General features: G+C 37.3%; 1 protein-coding gene across 1 annotated transcript in view; it reads right to left on the bottom strand.

Annotated features, from left to right (window-relative positions):
- The window catches only part of LOC139701162 (glutamate receptor ionotropic, kainate 1-like), a 469,093-nt gene that overhangs the window by 131,381 nt on the left and 317,952 nt on the right, over positions 1-19,760 (bottom strand). The window lies entirely within an intron of this gene.

Below are 19,760 nucleotides of genomic sequence, written 5' to 3' on the forward strand. Positions count from 1 at the left end.
TTGATTGTTCATTACAAATTACCTTGAAAACCTCTAACAGTCATTGATTGTTGGGTAATGGATATTTTGTTATCATCGATGATGCGATTTCACTAATTTTTGCAGTTTATTTAGTCGCTTAAACTCAAAAAATGATCGAAGTCCGAGCCTTGATTATTCAGGGTACAGAGAACTTACATGATTTAAGAAGCCTCTAAAACTCTCCGATTTACTTTACTAAAAATTCTAGAAAAACTAGCAAAATTGAATGTGGAAATCAAAATAAATAGTGTCACCATGAATTTCGCCAAAACGAAAAGTACAAAACAATGCAGAGAAAAATCTATTTTGGTTTTTATACCAAACAAATTCAAAATCAGATATTTTTACACTTGATTTAGGATATTTTTTAGCTTTGTGAGAAGTATGAAACCCATAAAAATATATTAGACATTGTTTTACTTTTATGTTCGTTCGTTTATAAAATCTCATAGTAATTCAATTACGTTCATTATCAAATATTAGGCAAGATAGTTCAATTGATAAAGCGTCAGGCTTCTGATAGGTGGCTACCGATTCCGGGTGACACCGCTAAGCACCCTTGGCAGTGATTTTAAGAGCACCAAATCTTTCTGGAAAACCAAAGAAACTACTCCCCCTCTCCTGATATGAGTTTTACGCCCTGAATGGGGCTAATATGACTGGGTGGGCTCTACCTTAATACATAATAAATAAACCCCTGGATTGATTCCAATAGTTTTTATCATAAAATATTTAAAAATGAGGCCAATGTAGATAATGTACCTTACATTGCAGGATCAACTAAGAAATCAATATTGTTGCCATTTTATAAAGGCACCTTGATTTCAAACCGTGTTAATTTTTCTATATTTGTAACACAAAACACATTAGTTTCGTAATTGGGGATTGTATTATTCGGGAACATGTTAGTATTAACTCCTATGCGATCAGTCACCTCGCACGACAAAAATAATAATAATTAATAAAGCCTTTTATGTGGCATACTCGTGTCTATGAAAGAGCAGTTTAAAATGATTGACAACTAAATTTTAAAGGTATCTTCGTGTGTCATATATTTTTCTCATTAAAGTATAACATGTGAATTCATAATTAACAAAATAATTGATTTGTTTTTACTCCATTCACTAATGATGGTATCAATATATTTTTTGGTTTTTAATATATTTAACTCAAATGGGCATAATATTTTGACGAATGCAATGGATTAATTTATTTTTATTCTATCACAGGATGCACTTCTAATTGCACAGTCTTGACAAAAAGGGGAATTTGAGTGAAACATTTTTTAAGAATATTTTTGATTATTAGCGTGCTCTATTCCAGCAGAGGAAATACTTTATCGACAATATCCATAAAAATGAACTTTAACATTCGCATTATAAAGGTTTTGTCTACATAGATGAAAGGTGGAATTCAACCAATGCTTTTTGCATTTTCTGGAAAAATGCATATGACACTGTCACTGACAAAAGGTCTAACGAACCAAAACGTAGTCCTTTTTACGGAGGAAGATTCAAGGAATGAGTGGGTATGCAATGCTATCGTGGAGAAAACAGATGGTCTGACGCTTCAAAAAAAGGAAACGTTTAAAAAAAAGTTAACTGAAAATTAATTACGTAAAATTAAGGAACCAAATTTAAGTGAGGCAGCTTCCTCGACCAATATGGTGAGTTATGTATTTAACTATGCATTCTTATAAAAAAAACATCCTGAAGTATACGGTACAAGCGTTACATGTATGTACCACAAGTGGCCTAACGTGCTCTATTACAAATGATGATTGCATAAACACAAGGATGATCCTGGAGTCAAAATATTACAGAATATGAAAATATTTTCTGAATGCAAAACTCACATTAATAACATCAAGTCAAGTATTTCACCATTTGTAATTTGTAAAATATTTAAATTACCCCGGCAAGATAAATTAAATGATAGGAGAGTAACAGAGTAACAGAGTTGAAATTTAAAACCGCGATACTGGACTTCGTGCAAACCATTGAAGCAACGCGAATTAATGTATTTTATTAACATGAATTTTAATATTAATTTGAAAAAAATATGATGACAATCATCTTGCATTTTATGTAAATTTCAAAGATTTAGTTTTTCCAAACTATGAATCATAAGGGTTAAATACCTGCTTAAATGACTTTGAGTAACCATTGATAATTGTGAAAGCTGAAACGATTCCATTCCATCTCTTTCTAAGATGTTGTATCCAAAGCTTTTAGCTAAATTATTTCTTTGGTGTGATACACAATTTCCTTTGTCATATTTAACTATATGTATGATTCATAATATTTATGATTGTCAACGTTGGGGTCTCACCTCCAAGGGAGCGTCTTACATCCCGTGTTTGTGGGCGTCTTGTGGTTATGGACGTCATATATCGACGTATAATGCTCCTTTCTCAGTGGTATATAATATACCACTGAAAATTATACCTACAATACTGAAGTTTTCATAATTTCTTTGGATGGTTTTCTTTAAATAAATAATGCATGAACTGATTAATTAATAGAAAAAGCAACGCTTTAAGCGCTTCCCGCATTCTCCAAAATTTGGAAATAGCTGCTTTAATGCTATTTCAAATCCTATTCCTTTTGATGCTTAAAAGGGGGCGATAAAAGTTATATACCCAGTTAAGTATTTTAATTTCTGTAGTTGTTTGTACCACGTGCTTCAGTTAAATAAACAGTGACATAACTAGTTAGTGCGGAAAGATAATAAAATATGAAAATTACAGCAAAATTTATAAGCCCGACATGTGTTACGACATTTATGTTTATTGAATAAGATGTATCAAGTCACCGTCATAGTTACATAAAAGTATCAAAGTACAGGTAGTGTTGATGAACAAAACATGAAATTCAATTCGTTTAAGTCCATTAACCTTTTGGCATTTCGGCGGAACCATACAAACTTTCAAAGCCATCGCCGTCAATACTACGCATTATGCATGCTTTTCACCAAACTTCTTACAGAATAATTTGATGACGATAATCAGGGTAACCTCCGTACTTCTTCGCTATTCCTCTGCCGCTGGAAATTCCTATGGGCCCGCCCAATTATCGCACCAGACGGGAACCCACTTCGGGAGACCGCACGATGCCCTTGTTCCACCCCTTTCCTCCCACCACGACTTCGCCTGATTCTTGTCGCTCCCTCCGCGTCCTCGAAAACCGTATTACGAGACGCAACACGGCTCCGCCCATCGCATCACACGCGGCGTCACCTTCCCTCGCCACTTCTTTCCGCTCCGCGTTCGACCTCGTTCCCGTTCGAGGATTTGATTCATTAATCGAGGGAGGGCCAAGGGTGGGGGAGCGAGGGCTTCGAGGAGTGTTGCAGGCAGTCTGCGCGCAAAGTTGGGTCTGGCAGTCTGGGTCGAGAGCCGTGCGAGTGCCGGGTCGGAGGAGCCGACGTCGGCGGGGAAGAGTAAAGGATTAAGCCTACGGGGTTTTTGGCGGTTGGTGGTGTGGGGTTCCGTATTAGCGTGGGAGGGTTGACTGGGGGTGGGAGGCGCGTGCACCGCGCCGGGTGACGTGAGTGACGAGTTGCTCTGCGTGGTCGGAGAGTGCACAGGTGGGGAGAATAAAGGGCATATTTTTTCTCTTTTCCTCGGTCTTACGGGGCGACGCGGAATGGGACGTGGGATGATGGTACACGCGTCGAAAAATAAATGACAACAAGTGCTCGCGCCGCAGACAGCGCCACTAAGTGGAGTGGAGGCTGGGAATGGGGGAAAGGGAGGAGAAGAGGGGTGGAGGGGACCGTGCCCGGATGAATCCCGTTGCGGGGATAGACGGGGTTTTGACAGTTAATTAGGCATCCCTTCCTCGTACGTGGAGCTTCGGTTCCGGGCAGTTGTGTTCCGCGCGTCTTTCGCCCGTGGGTGGGTGGAAATCTCCGCGGGGGCGGAGGTTTGGAGGGGAAAGGAGTGGTCCATTGGCCCGGGATGCTGCGGAGCGTAGCCACGGTGAGTGGATTAGCGATGGGATCGGCGGAAGGTACCCTGTGGCGAAACTGGGAGGAGAGGGACTAGTGTGCGTTGGGGAGGGGTGGAAGGTGTGAGAGAACGCTTTGGAGAATTTCGAGGTACCGGGCGGAGGGTGGAAGAGGAGAATGGTTAAAAGCATAATCCGGGCCGTGACGCGACTGACTGGCCGTAGGGAGCGCTTAGGGATCTCCTCTGGGGATGGGTGTTGCCGGTAGGATGGGGGTAAGGGAGTTTACGGGCCGTGTGAGGGTTGGGGTCGGCGAGAGGTCAGGCGTTGGGCAACTCGAGTGGACAAGGGTGAGGATGAGGGACATGTCTCTGTCCAGTAGGGGGTTGAAGTTAATTGGAGAGTTGGACGCTTGGGAGGAACTACAGGAAGAATAATATGGGGAGAAGGGAGTGAGAAGGGGTTTGAGGGAAAAGAGACGGGGTGGGTGGGTGATCAGGGACATGCGGGGTGCGGTGCAAGCGGTTGAGAGGAACTGAGGGAACCAACTAGTGCCAATCTCCTGAGGATGATGGAGGATTACACATTTTTATCCCCGGCGTTAATAAGGGAATGGTGACGCGAATAAATTCCCAAACATCAATTGCGGAGCGGGGCTGAAACATGTCCCGAGCGGGGATTGGAGAATGCGCTTAGCCATACTTGACGAGAGAGGAGGTGGCAAAATAAGGAAGTTAGTGGAACTACACGAATAGAAAGAAAGTGTCTGAGGATTACGTGAGGTTGCCGTCATTTTTGTCAGAATTTGAAAGGATCTTGCAAGGTGTTTCAAAAATGTATTTTTCAAATAAATGGTAGTGATGCTTTTGCAGATGGTAGCATCAATCAATATTAAAAGTACACCTGGTCGCTCTTTTGACCTTATTTTAGAATAAATATACTGATAAAATTAAGAATCAACAAAGAGTTTTAAATAATTTTGCCAAAATTTCTATTAACTAAACTGATCTTATAATCCAGATTTCAACTAAAATTCTGCGTTTTTGGCGCACCTTGATGTAAGGTGATATTTATGATGATGTTTGGTGAAATATGGGATGTAAGAACAGAACTGTCTAGAGGAAATAGCACATTAGGTATTTTTTCCAACTATTTTGCATTTTGATTTAAAATACGACCCGATAAATCATTGTAATCAATTACACTTATAAATATAGTTAATATAATTTCAGTTGTTTGTATGGCACAGGGTTTTATTATTATCCTACTATTGAGTAATAATTTTCCTACTGAGTGGACACCTAACAAAAACAGTGGAAGTAATGGAACAAAAGTTATTCAGTCAAGTTTTAGACCTTGTTTTAAGAGCTTGTGCTCAGCTCTAAAACTTAGCGTGTTTTTAAGCCCCTGTTGCACCAGCAGAAACAAACTTGTTGCCACTAACCATTAGTATGAATTTCAATTACGGTACGTAGCAGTGCAATTAGTATGAATCTCAATTACGGTAAGTAACAGTATTTGTTAAGAATTTTATGCACATAAATTTAGAGTTGAAAAATTTCCTGTTGTCAATGAAATCTGATTCAACACGCGAAATAAAAAAAGGATGGAGAGAGTAAATATATTAAGTTTTTATGAGCATTATTTCTTAATTTTTAATTCGAGTAAATAGCCGTCTGAATGCACTCAGGCTATAACACGCTGCTATTAAAAGAGATGAAAAACATTTTATGGCATTGACTAAAACAATTTTCAATTGATACCCTGCGAATTATTCTAATTGCAGTGTAAAAGTGGGCTGAGTAATTCACAACATTTGTGAGTGGCATTTTATTTAATGTATTTAATCATAAGAAAAGATACAAAGAAAAATATTCGCGGCCATGAGGATATAAGGAAACCACTAATTAACCGTGAGTGATTAATAAATAAAATATGAAGCCCTAAAAAGGCATTCATTAAACGTTTCATATTTTCATTTTTATTGGTTGCTGCAGGGGAAAAGGGAAGTAAAATTGGTTTTAACGAGTTTTAACGAACAGGAAAAAGTATATACAAAACATTAATCTGTGAAAAAAAGGTCCTAATAACTCATTTCTCAGGTTACACCATCGTTAACGTAAAAAAAATTGTTCCACGGCCGAGAAATTTAAAGTTATGGCTAGGATCTTTATTGTATCGACTCCAGAAAAAGAACATAAGTAAAAAACATACTACATGTTTATACTTTATGCCAAGCATGCAGTTCATCAAATCGACCAAATAATTTGGTTTCTCTCATAGATACATTGCCGTTTTATAGATGGATACATTTCTTTTCTATTGTTAAATGAATCAGTTTTTATTTGAAAGCAGATATTTAAAAATCTTGACACACTGTATGTTTTGTTATTGCAGATTTATTAATTTTAGATTATAAAAATTAATAAATAGCTATTAAATTAATAAATTTGAATTTTGCATGAAAAACGTGACATTAACCTAAGTTCATATAAGAAAATGGGTTTGAGGCTTGTTAAATCCAAAAAATATATTCAATAAAAAGTGCAAATAATACTCCAATCAGAAAAATCAATAACAAGCTCATTATAATCAAGCAGAAAGAAGGTTTAATAATTAAGGATAGATCTAATCCCATAAGCGGGTCAATTTTAACAAATTCAGTAGGCCAGCTCTTCTTCTTATGCCACACATGTTCTAGAGCAATATCTAATATCCAACACATGGAATAACTTGAGTAAATGTGGGGATATTCAAAGCCATCAGGAATCAAACCTAGGTCTGCAACTCAGTATTTTAACGCGCAGTCGACTAGGAAACCACGCCCTCATACGACATTTTATATAAATTCTCCTGTGCAGTTATAAAAAAATCAGTTGTGACTGATTTATATTGCATGTGTTCAAGTTACTTTTTGTTACAATCAAAGTCACGCACTTGAAAGCTTCATTTTACATAAAAATACTGAAGCTGGCTAATATTTAAAAAAGAATAACTACACAGGTACAAAAAAGTATAAATACGCATGAATTTCCACTTTATTGCCATGCCCATATTTTCATGCTAATTATTTAGAATTATTCCTATCTTTATAAATGAATCTTAAACCTTGTTCATCGTGATGGTCTTAAATATGCTATGGATCAAATACAATATTGAATTATCAATTGCGATATTCCACCTATTTTGAATGAAGGTTTGGGGCAGTCTCTAGTGATAATTTTTTTCAAAGTATTGCATGAACTTCCTCGCATTTTTTTCTTCATTTCTTTGAAATTTCTGCCAACCTCAATTCTATCTAAAAAGAAACCCTCTCTTCCTTCCGCTAACCCACTTTCTATCAATATCTTTTTAAGCAATTTTTATACTTTTTTCCAATTTCCCCCAGTTACTTCCTCTCATTGCCCTATTAAAAATGATGGCGATTGTCTTCCTCTCTGTACGGTTTCTCTTCACCATTCTCTTCCCCACTCAAATATTAAGATCTTTCATATTTATGGACGTCCTCTTGACTTAAAGATACGGCCTCAAATCCATAATACATAAGGTATATTAGTTTTTACTAATATTTTCCTCTCATGTTCCCTCCATGTAGCCGTAATCAATTTTCATTCTCCTGTGGATATATCTTTTGTCACACGATTAAGTTTAAAGTGTTCCTATAAATAATGATTATATGGGGAAAAAAGTACAGTATACTTTGTACGTTGAGAGAAAATGTTAGACTATCTATTACACACTATTATTGATGAAAACGAAACTGCAGTTTAAAAGGCATTTAAATAAACATAAAGATTACATATAGACCAAATCTATGCAAATTAAAATGTGTGGTTTATTATGCCGAACCGGTTTTGTGTGGCGAGGAAACTACATTGTTGAAGCAAGACGGTAGACGTTGATTGGAAGCTTTTGAAATTTGAGTACGGAGAGGAATGGAAAAATTGAAATGGATGGAAAGTAAAACGGAGAAGGAAGTGCCAGGTCTGAGGGGACTGTTGGTGAAAATCCAGAGTAGGCAGGAAAGATAGATTCAAAGAGTATTGATTGGCAATAGATCGTTGAAAAATATGATAGAGGGAGAATGATAGGCAAACGAGGAAGGGACTTGGATAGGATAGGGATTTAGGGCAGAATGAGTGCAGTAAAGTTGTTTGAAATAGATTGTTTCATATTTTGTTTGAGTGATTGGTGACAGATAATTCAATCGTAATATAAGTTGTTGTCTGCCCATTGCAAACGTGATTACTCGTATTCTTGCACAAAGCTGTTGATTAAAGTAAATGATTACGGTGCATCACGAGACTTATTTTTTTCCTCATAGATCCGAAGAAAATTATTTAAATTTATTACATTTAGATTAAAATTCTCTTGTTACCAAAAACCAATGTTTATGTATCCTTACTTCTGGATACAGATTCCATTTGAAATTAATCATTTTAATTTTGTAATCAATATGAATTTAAACATGAAAGCCCTATGATGGAAAATCTAAACATTTTTCTTTGAATATAAAACTTCATTACGGCTGGGTGTAATAACTGAAATAGGGCTATTTACTGGTTACAAACTGCTTGGAGAAGCAGAAAAAACTTAATTATTAAGCTTTAGTGAAAGGTGGCTTTACAAATATATAAATGAATGCAAATATTGCCCTTAAAAATACGACGTTATGAAAACTAAATATTCTTAAGATATATGTGTATACGTAAAATACACAAAGTGGGATAAAATGAGAAAGGACACAAGGTATTGGTGTCGGGCACGTACTAAGGCAGTATGTTTATTATATTTAGAGCATACGATTAATGGTGTTTAAAAGATCTTGATAGCTATTTCAACTTAAAAAACACTGGGTTCTTTCGCGACAGGATTGAGCTTTCATCTACATTCCTTCTTTTCAACTGGAGACTTCGTCAGGTTCTGTAATGGTCAATTTGGTGTAACCGATGATTGTATATGGGATAATTTATTTGCTGTAGATAAGGAATGGCGTGTTCTGAAGCCCACTTCGGAGAAGCATAGACATGCAGGTTTCGCTAATCCTCTGCCTGTTTGCGTGTATTACGATTGAAAACACCACCCTCTTCACACAAAAATAAGAATTAAATAAATACATATTGGCTTATCAAATAAATCACTTCATATCCCGGTAAAATGTCCTTTGAAGTAAAAAAATTACTAAAAGACCAACATTGACGTTAAAATAAACCATAGAATATTTGTTTTGGACAACCATAGACCACCAAAATATTTGGCAAGCTATTAATTTTTAAATTTATTTCAATTCGGAAATTCCGTTTCATGTTAAAATAAATGGTCTAAATTCCTCTTAAATGTCGCCTCGATCACAAATTTTAAAGCAAAAATAATGCTGAATGTCATCACTTAGGCAATCGAAGATTGCTCACTGGCAAATGCTCGGCTTTTGGTGTAAAAGGTGGGCCATCTTGGGTTAAAAGGGTCATCTATCCGCATGATGTTTAATCAGGAAAGATTAATTCCAAATCTGTTACACTTACCCAAATACAAACGCCAAAAAAGGGAGATGTTTTTAAAGAGCTGATTGGAATAAGTAATTTCACAATGAAATTTCCGTAAAGTTGTACCTACATTTCATCGAAATGTAGTCCCAATTATGCTTGCAACTTAAAACCTTCCAAGTTTACATTTTTATGCTAAAAAAATTCATATTTTATCAATGCATTTGTGAAAGTTATATAATTACTCATTTTAAACATTAATGCCAGCTAATGTGCGAACTATTATGAAAAATTAAACATTTGCCTAGAAGTTGAGTTGCAATGAGGTGGATGAACAATTTTCTTCATCGTTGAGTCAAATGCGACCTATATCGACGTTAGAGCATCGCGCTAATATGGGTTAACTTGTATGAGGGAGCCATATCCTCGGCAGGTAACACTCGATCGGTGCTTACTCGATCCTTTAATGGATTTGACGGGTGGGCATTAAACGCTTGCTCGAGATGGCTAGGATTTTGAATTAATATTGGAGCAAGGGGGGGACCGGAGTATAAGGGGGACTGAAGACGACAAAAGAGAAGAGAGACGCTCTGTTCATTTCGCCTTTGAGGCATTCGAGGCGGAGAGAGATAGAGGGAGCGTGGTGGAAGCGGAAAGCCAAAGACGCCGAGGCAGTGGTGGAATACCCTCGAGTATTCGGGACGATTAAAGAAGGATGGGAAGCTAGAGAAGGTGGCGAGGGTACGTGCGTGTCAAAAGGGTAGGGTAAGGGGACGTATGAACTCGGGAGAGAGAAAAATCGGGGGGGAGGGGGTAAAGGAGCCGGTAGGGTTGGGGTCCAAGAGCGAATCCTGTGGGACGATATGGGAGTGAAGTACCGAGGTTAACCTCTTCGGCTAATCCAAGCCAAGTGCATGTGCTGGGGGCTGAGGAAGGGGGGTTTCCAAGGTTGGCTTCTCCTTGTGGTGGTCCTCCCCCACTTTCCGCACCCCCTTTCCTCTCTCCTGGAAATTCACTTCCTTTGCTTTCCCGCGCGCCCACCGCTCCCCTCATATCTTCCCCCATTCCTGCCTTATATTATTCAGCCGAGGGAGGACTCCGGTTTGATCGCCGATGTGTGTAAGCGCGCGGGCGGGTGAGGAAGGGGTGGGTAAATATGGCCTGCGAAGAAGGCTGCCTTAGTGGGGCGGGGATTGAGTTTGGAAGGGGTGATGGAGGTGGGGGTGCACGCGTGGGACGAGTCTTTGGAGGGGAGAAGAGCAAAAGGAAGCTAACGTGGGTGTAGGGGGAAGTCGTGAGAATCTGTGGTCGCTGAAAGGAGATAGGGAGGGGTGAGCGCTGCGAGCGTGCTTGCGAGTAAACTCCCTTTGCCCTCGGGTGGCTTTCGTGATGGAGACCGCGGTTGAGAGGGATAGAGAAGAAGAGAAATGCGTGGAGAAAGGGAAACGCCGAGTGGGTATAGGAGCGGGAAGGTGCAGTAAGGTTACGAGAGGAGAAGGGGGTTAAGATTTTAGGGTAGCAAAAAGAGGCGCACTTAGTGAGATGAGCCTTCTTCTTCGACGTCCACTCACGAATGGAAGGTTGAGGATCGAGATCATGCTACAAAATATCACTCGTTTCTGCAAGGATCCTCGTGAATTAAAGGATGCAGAAAGTGGTAGCTGGAAGAAAATGGCATATTCAAGAGAAAATTCTATTTTTTTTTGCGATACGTTGATGAACCGTTGATTAACCACAACGGTGTTAAGCATTTAGTTGCATCATTTTACGAAACTAACGGAATATTTTTTCTCGATTTTTACGCGTTTTATTGAGTTTTTCATAGAGCGTTAATGAATGAAAGAATTAATTTTAATTGACATTTACCTAAAAATAGATAACTGTCTAATGCGGATGGAAAAGTGTCAGACAATTTTATTTAATATCAGTATGTAAAAATTTCTAATAAATTTTTCTAGGGAATGTTATAATCAAATAGCTTCTTGGGATGGATCAGTGGGAAAGATTTTGGGAAAGTATCTACCCCTAGTAGTTTCTATTAAATTATTCATGAATTGAATGATTAAAATTAGAGAATACCTTCAATTAGGTTTCGTTCGTTTCTAACTTAAAGAATGATATGATTCATAAGTAAGAATGCTACAAAGAAGAGCTTCAAATATCCAATCTGCTAATATTGCGGCTCCCTGAAAAAGCTTGAATATATATTATGATTTAAAAAGAAGGTATTTGCTTCATTTTATTTTTTCGCGTCAGTAGTTTACTTTTTCGGCACATTGTATATATATATATAATATATATATATATATATATATATATATATATATATGTGTGTGTGTGTGTGTATATATGTATATATATATATATATATATATATATATATATATATATATATATATATATATATATATATATGTCTGTGTGTGTGTGTGTGAGAGAGAGAAAAGTATTCCCACCCTCCTTCAACTAGGAGAATGTAGAAGATGTTAGGAATGATACATTCAAACTGACTGAAATTGCGTTAAATTGGCTGTTTTTTCACGTTTTCGCATATGCCTATTATTGGGCATATGATTTCTTATCTGCACGGATTTACTCTAATTAAGAAAAGCGTGTCTAATTAGTAACCACTGTATATGAAGTGGAATGGTCAGTATCCGTGATATTAATTGCTAATTTCAATGTGTAGAACACTTTATTTTGCAATTTACTTCTAAATTGAATCATTTTAGCTTTTGTATGATTTAATATCTTCTAATAAAATTAATCACACGCATGCAATATGGAATAATTTATGAATAATTATTGGGAATGATCAAAGATCAATTCGTCTTACGCATTATTTATTCGTATCAAAACTTTTACAAGTTATTTGAAATGGATATTATATGGCTACATTAAGGTTGTCGCATTCGTAAAGGGAGATAAAGTGTATTTAAAGAATTCTTCAATTTTTAGTGATCAATTATTTTTACATTAGATTGGGCCGTCGAGGTGCATAATAACTACAACGAAGGGTATGGGATTCAAGAATAGGTGGAAGGAAGAGTGACGGTTAATTCGTAACTTATATTGGGAAAGAATTTGGCAGGAATCTTGTTCCCTTTTGAAGAAAATCAAGCGACGTTTATACTCAGGATCATTCATTAGAGGATCGAGAAGATGCCAAATGATGATTTAGGGGCTGACCTAGTTTGAGTTCAGGAAAGGGATATGCATGTGGGACACTGTTGCTTAAATGGTGTAATTAATAGAATGAAACATCCAGTGCAATCAGAATGTATTCTTTATCGAATGTATCATTGGGGGAGGCTTCCACGGTGTTTCATGATGAGTTGCTCTAAGGCTTTCGGTGCTCCACCGCGTTGTTTTGTTTAGATGACAACAGTTTTGACCTCATTCTAGGGTTCATCCTCAGATTGAAGTGATTTCCCGATCCTTGGTCGTGTTTAACGTTTGGGACGAGGAAGAAGCTGTCGTAATTCGAAGATAACGCAATGGAACACCGAAAGCCTTCCAGCAAATCAAACGTGTCATTACCTTTTTTGCATGAGGCAAGTTTTTAAATTTCGGAAATATTATTACGCAAATAATTCTCCTAATAGGAAAGGCCATTGCATTAAATGGGCGCGTTTAAAAAGTATTCTAACCTAATTCTTTGTTCTTCTCTCAAAAAAATATGTGAGAATAAAAAAAACATACCAATTTAATGTATTCTCAATAGCTAGAACCATTTTAATATTTTAATGATCGTCTTCTTAGTGATGCAATAGTATACAACTAATATTGTTTCAAGTTGGTAACTTCGAAAAATTAGTATTAAAAGCTAATCCATATAGCATTTATGAAGAAAAAGGCATTCGTTAGTTGGAAAAAACTTTTCCCTGCAATCGTTGGCAAGCGTCAAGGGAGACATGTCGTACACGGAGGATACCAAGATAATAAACTGACGGAGGAGGTAATTAGTGAAGTGAAATATAAATATAATATGAAATCAAACACGTTGCAAAGGAAGATTTATTCACTTGGGGGAAAAATAAGGATTTCGGCATTTTCCCCCGATAAAAATCTCACAGAGGGAAAATTCCGGGGTTTAGAGAGTGGGGGATTTAGAGGGCGAGAGATCCCGGAGGAATCGAGGATGCGGGAGGGTCGAGCCAGATGGAAGAGGGGGAGCATTCGCCGCATTCGAATTGCGGAAGATAAACACGCCTGCCCCCACCCACCACGTCTCACCCTTTCCCCCCGCGCTGTAATTTATGGCGGGGTCGGCGGTGGGATGCAGTGCGCGACCTACCCTCTCCATCCCCCTCCACCTTCCAAGTGTGGAAGCGGAAAGGACTCAGGGTCCTCTGCCTAATCCCTCCCATGGATTCTGGTTGGGTGGGTCGAGGGGGGGGGGGGTGGATGCCACTACGCCATTAAACGCTCTAATAATCGCGTTGATTTCCGCCCCGTGTGAGTCAATTGCTCCATCGTAGAGCGCCGCCTTCGCCAAGCCAACGACCAAATGATTTTTTTCGAAATAACTGACGATGCCATCGTCAGTGAGTTCACGTCTCCGCAAACGATCGTGTAGGGGAGATCCTTGGTCTTCAGTGCTGACTAAACATGCAAATCTTAAAAGAAAAATAAAACTTTTTTTGAATATTTCTTAGTCCTATATGTTGAAGCCCCTGTAATAACCCAAATACATGAGAAGCATAAACGTTTGAACATTAAACCTAAAAAAATAATCTGTGAGGAGTGAATAAGTTGAATATGCTGTCAATTCTATCTTTTAGTAAATCATTTAAGAAAAACCTTTTCTTCAAAAATGGGTTTCGCAATATACCTATGTCTATTATTTTGGTAAGTCTGTCTGGTCGTAATGAACTAAAACGTTATATTGCTGCCTCAGATATGGATATAAATCTTATTTATTTGAAGTAAATATTGTCTAGAAATTATAACATAAGGTTTCCAATGTTTTTCGATTAATCCGAGGTGATTTGTGCTCCTTCTAAGTAAGAATTCATAAACCAGACAGATTGTCTTGGCATCTTTTCTTTCGGGTTTCGAATAAATGTTTTCTGATTTGGATACAATTTTCTTGCGGCATATTACGTGCAGCGTCTTATAAAGAGTTACAGCATGCCTTGATGGTAAACTGGCAATACAAGGGGACGTAGTGTGGGATAAAATTCTCGGGTACTAATTAGAAAGAGGCCGAAAAATTTCAGCTGAATTGTGTACCCATTTTCTGATTTTTCTCAAAAACAAGGAAATAATTTTGAACAATTTCAAGGCCCCATTAAAAAATAGCAGCTGATTCACTGGAGGGTAATAAACGCGCCGAACAAAAAGACCGATCCCGAACCTTTTGCCATGGGTGAGGGAAAGAGTGAAGTTTATGTAATTGTCTGCAGTAAAGCCACATGTAAGGAGGTGAATATTTATCAAATTATTCCCATAGGGAGGCGTAACCTCATGTTTATAATCATAATGTAGTGGAAGGCCTCTCGGTAAAACTATTAGAAGAGTGAATGTTACCAATGTAAATACCTTAATAATGATTAATGCGAGGAAAAAGTAGCCAATTTGAAGTAATATCATGGTAGAAACTTGCGACGCATTAAAATATAAATGACCAGGATTTTGGTAGAAATACAGTGAGGAATAAAAATGATATGAATTAATGTAACTATACAGAAAAGGTGAGATATAGAAATTTACGTTAACCAGCAGAAAATAGAGAAAAAAACTGAACAAAGGACTGGAAGAAGTACTCCTTGCAACAAAAGGAAAGACATTTTAATCATAATTGACGCCTGAATACTAGACACAATTCCCAAAATATAGTATATTGAAATTGTTATTCCAAATTTAATCCATAATGAGTGAATACACATAAAAAATGAACAAAGAACTACAAAGAAGTACTCCTTATAGCAAAAATAAAAATAATTGGCGTCTGCATTCATCACTAAAGAAAAAAATTTAGAAACATTTAGGGGCTGGTAAAACGAAATACCATAAAAGAGAAAAACTGTCAGAATCATTAATCAGCGCATAACATCCGCAAGGAACATTTCGCGGGTTATATGAAAATACCAGATCTATCACCTCCTTTCCAGAGAGTTATATGTATGCACCAAGTAAAATAGCATAAAACCAATTTTGTTCCCGATAAAAATGGTCATTGTAATATATATATATATCATGAGAAAACGCTGGCTCCTGTGAGACTACGACATGAGAATTTGGTGAATACGTAGATGAACATTCATTGATGTCTTTCAGGGGATGAAATAAATAGTGGATGGTGAAGTTAAATTAAATATCGCAAACTTTTTCAGTTTGATTTCTCCTTTTTATATTTTTTTATGTCCCGTTTCCTCTCTAATTTCTTCCATAACCCAAAAAACTTTTTTAACATATTTATCGCTTCCCACTTCATTGTTTTTAAGCACTTTTGTACAGCATTTTCTTTACCATTTGCAACTTTAGTGCCATTTTTAGGCAGCTTTTTATATACATACAATCTTGAATAAATAATTAGGCTATAATCTTGCGAGAACTCATGTGAATAAATACATTAGTTTATAGTATTATAACAAGCGTTAATGCATGCAAATGAAAAAGCGCCTTGAAAACCTAAGTGAAGGTTTTGTAGTCACATATCGATGTCAAAACAAATAACGGAAAAAGAGAGAACAGAATATATTATTTAGCTCATTCTAATTAATTAGAAAAATTTCCTTTGCTGGTAGATATAATGTTCTGTGTTGGAAAAGTAGAAGAAAACTTGGATTGACATCCACAATCATTGTTTTCACGCACATATTATACTGCCTCCCATTGTCTATTTAATAAGTTTTCATTTTTTTCTTAAAACTGCTGAAATTCGTTCGCGCTAAACAGGGATTATACATGGCTTGCATAAAAAGTATCGGTAACAATGCCTAACATACTGTAAAGTGCTGAATTAAGACCGTTGGTTTAGCGTGCGCATGATCTCAGTTCGCATTGGCGTTGACAGGATGACAGTGCACATTATTATCGCTGAAAATTTGTCGATGTGAATGATTTGCGCTTAAATCTTCCCGAATGTCTTGACGGACGACCAAAGGCAGAGTCGAGTGTCTACTTGGAAAGACCTTCTCCTACGGCATCGCGACGATTCCCCGCCCCCTTACAGTCCCAATTTGGCGCCAGCAGACTATTACCTATTCTAAAAATTGAAATATTCCCTCAAGGACAAAGCCGCCAAAGAGATTTCCAAGAGAATCCGGAAGGTACGTGAAGTGTTTTGAAGAGTTTTGAGGCGTTCTAGCAATATCTGATATAAATATATTTTCCCGAAAATTTTCAGCATACCTTTGGTAAAAACGAAATATCTTTCTAATGTTTTGAGCAAGTGTTGATATTTTATTTGTTGCGATTATATCAAAATTTCTGTTTTTCCATTGTGTGTTGACATGATTCATATTCCATAAAAATTTAGCTTGATTTCTCATAAATATTAATCTAACTGGAAGTAAAACGGAGATAAAAATCATACAAGCATGATTTAATTGGTCAATGATTCGTAGTAAAATCACTAGGAATAAATAGGAATGATAGTTTTGAATATATTTTGAGCATTGGGTATAATATGCAAACATTCTTTTAACGAAACGTCATTATTTTGAATTTTCATACTTCTTCATTAGAACATCGATAGTTGAAACATATTTAATGCACCATTTTAAATTGTTTTTAATGTTTTTTCATCATTAATTGGTGAAATGTGGTGAATTAGGTCAAATAATTAAAAACAATTGATTCAATTTTTAAGTTTGGTTTTATCCTTGCTATTTGAAAGCGCAGATACTCCCTCTGATGCCTCAAGGTCTAATCTTAAAGTTATCTAGTATCACCCAATTCATTCTACCAAACACCTCTAAATGTATGAAGAAATGAATAAATCCTGATTATGCTATACTATCTTTCACTTGATTAAGGAGCTCCTTTCTGCTATGGAATTTCGCGTTACTAAACCCAAAACCCTTCCCGGACCCAAACTGAACATCCCTTATTTAACCATTTTCCCCGCGTTCCCTCCTTTTACTGGTAACCCTGAGAACCCATATAGTTGTACGCTTATTCTAGTTGTAATCTTATTACACTGTAGTTCTTACATATGCCTACATTTTTTTAATGGGAACTAACAATGACCAGACAAAGTCTTTCAGCAAAATTCCCTTCTTCTCAAACGCTCCATTAAATCATTTCTTTCCGTGTTTCCCAAGCTCTTAGAAAGTTCCAGAAATGTTTTCTACTCTCAGGGCCTTGTTTGATTTCCACTACTTTAATGCCTTTTCTATCTTTACGTCAAGGACCTAAGCTATCCTTATCTACGTCATATTCTCTTTTCATGTCTAAGTTTGCTGGTCTACAGGTCTACAGGTCTACTGTATGTCCTTACCATTTACATGTAGCTCCTTTAAATTTTCATTTGGCAAATCTTCGATTGTTTGAACGTATTATTCCTCCTTACTTCCAGACAGTGCTTTCACCTTTTTCTTTGTGCAGTTGTCTTTCCTCTTCCTTAAAATTCCCACAACTTCTCACAACGTCTTCCACCACGCTTTTATCGCTCTATTAATTTCCCGCCTTATTTTATTACTCTACCTCAATGCTTCACTTCAAGCCACTCTTTGGTTACAGTATTCCATTTCAATTTCTCGGCTACTTATCCAATCACCTCTTTCGTAATTCATTTCCGTTACCCTTTAGGGGATCGAGATGGTGCGGGGGCTAGCGTACTGGCTTCCCACCCAGAGGGCCCGGGTTCAAATCCCGGCGGTGTTGAATATTTTTCAGAGGTATCTCGATCCCTGCTTGAGGTGCTTTGTGGAGGGCACTTTGAGTGAGTACGCCGTCCGTCGGATGGGACGTTAAGCCGCGGACCCCTTGGCGCCTTTCGTAAAGAGTAGGCTAATGCCGACGCCGGGTTTCTCTCCACCCTTCATCCTTTCCTATCCATCCCCTATGGCGCAAATGACCTCAGCTGTCGGTCGCCTCCCCTCAAAACTACTACTACGTTACCCTTTATATATTTCCTTTTCTTATTGTTTGGTTTTTGACTTTCGAGATTCCTTCTTGCATATATATTTCTGTTTTTCATCAATAGAACTTAGATCCCTTTTGTCATTCCTGTAATATAAAGTTATTGAAATTACATATTCCAATTATCAAAGCGCAATCATTGTATTTCACTCCATAAAGTATTGTAACAAATGAGACTTCTAATTATGCGTAAATCTTTCACTCAAAATCACAATTTTCAGAATTGCATTAAATGTATTTTTTACATTATAGGAATATTTTTTTGAATAAATATACACAACCAGAGTCATCATAAATGTTAAATGTTAAATTGGCTGAACTCCCGGTACATCGATGAGCAAATGTTTACAGATGAATGTTTTATTTCCCTCACCTTGCTGACTAATTTCTTTCCGCTAGCTATCCGAATTCAAATACTTTCCTTTCTCTGATAAACGCAGCGAAGTAATATCCTTTAATCACTCCTCCGTACCCTATTCATCACCCTCAATCCTATTCTTGAAGCTTAAAACTCCCTTACGCCCAGGCTAGAAAGGAGCCCACCCGTTATCCATTACTGCCACTTCAATGGCCACGAAAACTATTCATCACCACTCGGCCGGATCTGAAGGGGAAAAATCGAGAAATTTGGGCGAGGAAGAGAAGAAGCCTCAAACACCATCGAAAACAAAAGATACCCTTCTACTCAGACAAGGGAGTTCTGGTGTGAGTGGGGTGACTTGCTGGGGGAGCCGCATCATACGGGACTCTTCGAAGAACGTCACTGTGTGTGAGGGTGTATGTGTGTGTGTATACATATATATATATATATATATATATATATATATATATATATATATATATATGTATATATGTATATATATACTATATATACTATATATATATATATATATATATATATATATATATATATATATATATATATATATATATATATATATATATGTTTTCCCATAACACTTTTATCTTCCTCCCAGAAATATTATTCTTTTTATTTTACTTAACGACGAGTTGTTGGTGCGAAAGGAAAACACGGTTTTGGGCAGGGCAAAATTTTTGGCTCCGCGGCCAAATCGGAGCGAAGCCACCAAGTCTACTTCCCCGAAAAGATGGGTGTCTGTATGCGTGGGGGAGGCTGAGGGTAGGTTGAGGGCATGGCATTCTAGCTTTGGGTGAAGTGTTTGCTAAGAAGAGTTGAGAGGGTGGGGGTTGG

This window comes from Hetaerina americana, unplaced genomic scaffold (genome assembly GCF_022747635.1).
Source record: "Hetaerina americana unplaced genomic scaffold, ioHetAmer1.1.p SCAF_11, whole genome shotgun sequence".
Lineage (NCBI taxonomy): Eukaryota > Metazoa > Arthropoda > Insecta > Odonata > Calopterygidae > Hetaerina > Hetaerina americana.